This window comes from Octodon degus, unplaced genomic scaffold (genome assembly GCF_000260255.1).
Source record: "Octodon degus isolate 3935 unplaced genomic scaffold, OctDeg1.0 scaffold00334, whole genome shotgun sequence".
NCBI lineage: Eukaryota > Metazoa > Chordata > Mammalia > Rodentia > Octodontidae > Octodon > Octodon degus.
Genome location: NW_004524910.1, coordinates 1,214,838 through 1,220,304, shown reverse-complemented (window position 1 = coordinate 1,220,304; position 5,467 = coordinate 1,214,838).

Below are 5,467 nucleotides of genomic sequence, written 5' to 3'. Positions count from 1 at the left end.
AGAGAGAGAGAGAGAGAGAGAGAGAGAGAGAGAGAGAGAGATGGTAGATAGATAGATGATATATAGTTAGACAGATGGCTGATAGGTAGATAATGTATGTATCTATGTTTCTATGTATGCGCATAGAGAAACAAAAGGAAGTGAATAGATGTATGTATACAATTGCTACATATATATACACATGTTCTATTAATTGTATTTCCTTGAAGCACACAGACAAATATAACCACTACCAAACTTTGTCTTGTTTCTCTTTCCTTTCCAACTCATTTTCTGTACAATCATGGTGATAAATTTAAAAGGATAATTTTTTCCTTTTTTCTTTCAAACATCTCTGATTAAAGGTAAAAAATATTCAACATGTCTTGATCCAGAACATGGCCCTTGTTTTCTTTTAATCTCTTGAGATTTTCCTTATTGGTCCCTGAACACACACTAGTAATGAATAATTTGATCTTTAAAATCCTTAGCACCTCCACTTTCTTTGTTATCTCAAGAGCTTCTCACAAGCAGTAGCTCTCTGTGCAACCTGAGCAACGCTTTTTGCCATATAGGTGCCAACCTAAGGTTTATATGACCAGTTCTTTTCTTCGGGAAGCTCCAGGCCAATTGAAGGACACCAAGGAGTTCTTGTCGAACTCAGTGTATTTTCTTCAAACTATTTATTGTATTTCTAATTATATACCCAAGATTTGTCTTGCATAATATTGGAAGCTTCATGTAGACAGCCACTATAACATCATGCTTCCCAAGTCTCTAATTTTAGACTCCTGAACCATAGCTGAATACTTACTGAGATAAACAAATAAAGTAATTTAATAGATAATGGGTGCTTGAATGAAACATTTGCTCTTGCTTTATCATTCAGTCTGCATCCTTTCTTTACAAAGGCACTATAGCATAATCAAACAATCAAGGGCACAAATGTACTCAAAGCAGGTCTACTTCTTTGATGTCACACAACTATCTATAGTGGTGTGGGATGTTGAGCTGTTAGAAGACATTTCCCTCCTGTGGTCCTTTATTTCCAAGACATTCCTTCCTAGCAAACCCTTTCTGTGGAAAGTAAAGTATGGAGACACATCTGAAGACCCTGAACATCTTGTAGAACCCTGTATGGCAGGCATCTGATTTGTAGTAGATAAATTTTCTGAAGCAAAACCAACAAGAAGCTGGATGAATGTGTTTAAATGTGCAAAGGCATATATTTGTGCTTCCATTGAAATTGTGGTGGTTTTGTTTCCCTTTAACTTCTTAGTACTAAAAAGAAAACTTTTTAGATTCTCCCAATTTGTTCCCCCTTAATTTTTTATTACATAACAAGACTTGAAGGAGTATAAAGATGGTGGCTTAGGGACTTTGTGACTTTGAGAATCAACCTAAAAACAGTGAGTGTCAGGGTTTCCTTACGGCTTCCATATGTTCTGAAAAGGCAAGCTGAGCCTACAACCCAGGGTCACTAACAAACATAGACTAAAATGCTCAAAGAAAAAGCATATATATATAATATATAATATATATATTATATATATTTTCACATATATATGAAAACGGTGGCCTCCACAAAAAAAAAAAAAAACCTTTTATAATTCTTGCCATACTTCAAACGTATGCTAGGAAGAAAGAACACTCCCTTTACCCCTGATTTCAGTGGGGGCAGTTGAGGTCCAGATCCTCACCAACCCAGCCTTCTTCCTGTCGTCCACCTGCTTGTGTCAAGCATCCCCTGGAGAAATAAGCCTCCTCTGTCACCTGCATGGAATGAAGTGAATGAGCCTGTCTGGGGAGGCACCAGTTTGTGCTCTGTTCACTTTCCTGTTCTGTGCTCTCAGTAGGGAGCTGAGCTGCTGTATTCTTCAGAAATAAAACAGGGGCCGGGGAGATAGCTGAGTAGAATAAGCATTTGCCTGGCAAGCACAAGGGCCTGAGTTCAATCCCTGGTTCTGCAAAAAAACCAACCAACCAAACAAACAAACAACCCCAAAACAGCTATGAACGTTCTCCTTTCCTAGTGAGGTGGCAGCCTCACTATGAGCAGAGCTTACTCAGAACCCTGCCTTGCATGTCCCTGCTTTCACTAGGCAAGAGACATCAGAGAGGAGGGGTACATAAATTTTTAACATTATCTACCTGGAAGGAGGCAGAATATGCCACAATCAGTTTTTTTGGGCTGTGTCAGTAGGCTCTAAGAGTGTAGCTACAACCTCAACAAGACTGCCTGCAATAAAAAAGAATGAGTATAATAAAAAATTAAATATGTTCATGAAAAATATGTAAATATTGGTTATACCAAGTACCAAAAGAGAGAAAAGACAGAAAGAAAATGAGAAATGTATAGAATGCTAGTGGAAACATAAATCGATGTTGAAATTAACCTGACAATAACTTTAACCATCAAAATGCTTCAACAAACAATTACTATTTCCATGAGAACAGTTTTAGGGTTTTTCTTGTTGTTGTGGGTTTTTTTCTTTTCTCTTTTTTTTTTTTTTTTTTTTGAGTTGTTTTCTTTTTTTGTATTTTAGGAAATGGCCTACAGGGTGTTCAGGGTTTCATTACTTGATCAGAATTGTAGTGATCCACCACAAGTTTATAGCCTCCCAAGAGTTGGGATTACAGGCACATACCACCACGCCCAGTCTCAATTGAAGTCTTAGCAGGCCCGTGGGGGGTGGCAGCACTGCAGGTCTGGGACTAGAACCCCCAGCCCTTGCACCTGCTTGTAGGAGCTTTAATTCGCTGAGCTATTTGGCCAGCCCTTTATTTCCATGAAAGACATATAAGAAATAAAAAATTTTGGGAAATAAACAACTTGTTAGAAAGAATCAAGTGAAATTTTGATACTATAATATTAAATACATTCACAATGTTATAGTTAAGTAGGAAAATAAAATTAGTTAAGAAGGAAAATAAAATTTAGGTATTTTATTCCATGGTTGGGTGATTATTCTTCATAGTAATACATAGTAATATTCAAAATGTTCTAAAAGACAATTCTGAATGTTCTCACCACAAAGAAATGATAGATGTTTCATTCTCTGGACATGTTAATTGCCCTGATTTGACAGAAAAACTCCCAAACAACCATAACAATATAAAAAGAAAATTTTAACTGAAAAATATAATCAACAAAATTAAATAAACTTGCTAAAGTACTAAATAGTACTATGTGGATACAGGGGAAGAAGGCTATGGAGGAGACACAGGTGATTTGAGTAAGTGTACAATATTCCTTATATAATCAACAGAGGAAATAACATAGTAAAGATAAAGAAAAATACTGATATTCATTGTTTACTCCTTATATTCAGTTCCTTTCCATTTTACTATATGTATTTTACCTTTCAGGTTTTATTCTTTCAGGTTCTTATACTAGGAAGACAATACGCTATTTACACATGTGGGTCTGATTTATTTCGCTTATGAGTATAACCTCTAATTGCATCCACTTACCTATAAAGGCCTCAAATTTGTCTTTCTTTGTAGCTGAGTAACATTCCATTGTATAAAAATACCACATTTTTATCCATTCTTCAGGTGATGGGCATTTTGGTTGTTTGCAAGATTTGGCTATGACAAATTGTGCTGCTATAAACATGGTTGCTTATATATCACTATGGTATGAGGTTTGAAGGAAAGGAGAAAAGATAGGAAAAAGGGAAAGGGGAAAAATCATATATATGTTGAGATGATTGTACTAATAATTTCCATCAATTTTTTAAAAGTCATTAATGTTTCGAATTTTCACTTTGACTAACTCTATGCTGATATCTGCAATCTAAGCAACTACATCTAAGACAGCAATGTGTAATACAAAAAACATGGTTAACTACCTCTCATCTTGGTCTTCTAAATATGTACCATTTCTAATGTCTTATCAGTTATCATTATATTCTCTTTAAAATATGTTTTTAAAAAGTAAAAAAGACAAGAAAAATTAAGCTTTATTAAAAGCAAACATTAATATTCAATTATTTGTCCAATTTCACATAGGTATAACTCAATCTGAGCAACAGATTTAATGATAAAAATAGGTAATACAACAACCATAGTTAATTTGCTATTTGTTTTGAAAACCTGTAGCATATCCATTGTTCTGTTACTGTGTTTCTGTCTTTGTTTCTGCTATTTGTTTTTGCTCTTCAGAATAAAATACAATTGAATTTTTTAAAAAGGAAAGTACTGAAAGAGTTTTGCAAACTGTATCAGTCTGGACTGGAAGTTATTCTGTTTTAAGGGTTTAAATGCTTTGCTCCAAGGTCTTTTGGCCCTTGAGGTTTGTGTTTAGAAATCTGCTGTGATCCTAATGCATTTACTTTATTTATTTATTTTTTTGAGACAAGGTCTCTCTATGCAGTTCAGGCTGGCTTTGAAATTACTATAGCCAAAGTTGGCCTTGAACTCATGGTTATAAACCTGCCTGTGTCTCCCAAGTGCTGGGATTATAGGTGTGCATCACCACACCCAGCTATGGATTTATCTTTATTAGTAATTTTTATTTCTAACAACTTTGAAGATTCAGTCATTGGCTTGGTGTTGTACTTCTGGGATTTATTACACTGATTGGATTGGCATTGTTCTAATCTAAGTAGTTGGGTTAAGATCAAAGGCACAAAGGGGGGAGGGTTTCCCCTCTTTGCTCTCTCTTGCTGCATTTGTTGGCTATTGTTGTTCTGCCATGTGGTACTCTGCCTTGGAGCCAGTTCAATTATGGACTGAAACTTCTACAAACTGTGAGCTAAATAAACATTTCCCTTTTTACATGACAGAGTCAAAACGATACATTTATATACATAAGATGGTTAAGGCAAAGATCCTGAGAATCTTCAGCAGGATTTTGAAACCAGCACTTAATTGGTAAGATTCTCACCCTGACTAACTATATATGCTGATACCTATGAACTAAGCAACTGCATTGAAGATAGCAATGTGTAATACCAGGGTCATGCTTGGAAGGCCTGTCATTCTGGTCTTCTAAATACGTACTGTTTGTCATATCATACCAGTTACTGCCATACTGTCTCTCAAGTAAATGTTTTTTTTTAAAAATGGTAATAAATGAAAATAAGAGACAAGAAAAAAAATTATAGGACTGTCCTGTTACAATGCTGTATATGGTTATATTTCTACATTTCTGTGTAAAAAAATATGGAATTGTTTATTCCTATTTTTAAAATTTTTCTCTTTTCTCTTCACATTCTGTAGAGATTTAAAGTTTAACATATCAATACTTGATGGAAAATATGTGTTCCATGTTATGTCTAAAATGTTTGATGGTTTCTGCCGAGTTCCGGGAGCCCCCAGACCCAGTTCTAGCCCAGGCACAGCTCAGGCCTGGCATACATGCCTGAGGTGTAATCCTGCAGCTGCAACCTCTGCAGGGGAGAGTGTAGAGAATAGATCCAACCAGCTAGTCCAGAAGCAGAACATCTCGCCACAGGGGCACAACAGGTTCACCCTTCAGGGC